Here is a 1,037-nt window from a genome sequence, read left to right on the forward strand (position 1 = left end):
CGCAGGGAATTTTGGCTTTTGGTCCATTTTAATAAACATTTAAGCAATCTACAAGGTTTGCAAAGTGACATTTTCCAAAATATTTCAGAGGCTCGTTTGTCTCTGTTACTGCTGTGCAAATTTAAGAATTAAAGAACTGCTTTTTGACTGTATTCACTGAAATATTTTTCTGTTTTAATCATTCCATGCCCGCAGCTTTCCTGAACACTTGAACATCTTCATTCCTTATCAAAGGAACTGTTATGTGAAAATTGATCTCCCCTGCTGTTTTTTGTCTCAGTAACTGCAGCATTTGTGCATTATAGTGTTCTTAAATTATAAGTAAAGATGGAGACATTTGTCTGTGTTAATAAGGTTGTGTCAACAACCTCTGAATCTAAATCCAGGATATGAAGGTCATTACAGTTGATCTTCTGAAAAAATATGCTACTCTGATACCACTTGTAGCTATCATTTCTCTTGAAGTTGTTCTGGGAAGCTTAAATTGCCTTCTTGCCCCTAGGAGATTGAAGAACTCTATATTCCAGAGTTCTCCCTTTCTGAAAGATGAGAACACACCTGACTATTTCAAGCCATGTGAATGGAGCACTGGAATTAGGGAAAACAGCATTAGCTTTCAGCTGATATTACAAATAATATGAGGGAAATGGTGAGGAAAAAAAAAGTAGTTTCCTTTCCCATCCTATAGAAAGATAACAGGGAAATAATGATGACCTCTTAGAAAAAAGAAAACAAATAAGAAATTAATGTTCCTAGCTATATAAAATTAAAGTTAACAGGATGGCTCAAGTATGACTGTTGTTGGCATTTGCTTTTTTTGTCCCACCACTTAGTTATTTGTAATAAATTATGTATGTAGAGAATTGGGCCTTTCACGCCATATATGGGTAGATTGCAAAATTCTAACATTTTGGAACGGACTATCATGTCTTTCATCATATTTCCTTTTTAAAAAAACTCTTGAAGAGAAAAATGAATAGTATGTCATAAAGTGGGGTTTATACTCACACAAGACACAAGAATGAGGAATTTCGATG

The sequence above is a fragment of the Fringilla coelebs genome (assembly GCF_963513975.1).
Source record: "Fringilla coelebs genome assembly, chromosome: 6".
NCBI lineage: Eukaryota > Metazoa > Chordata > Aves > Passeriformes > Fringillidae > Fringilla > Fringilla coelebs.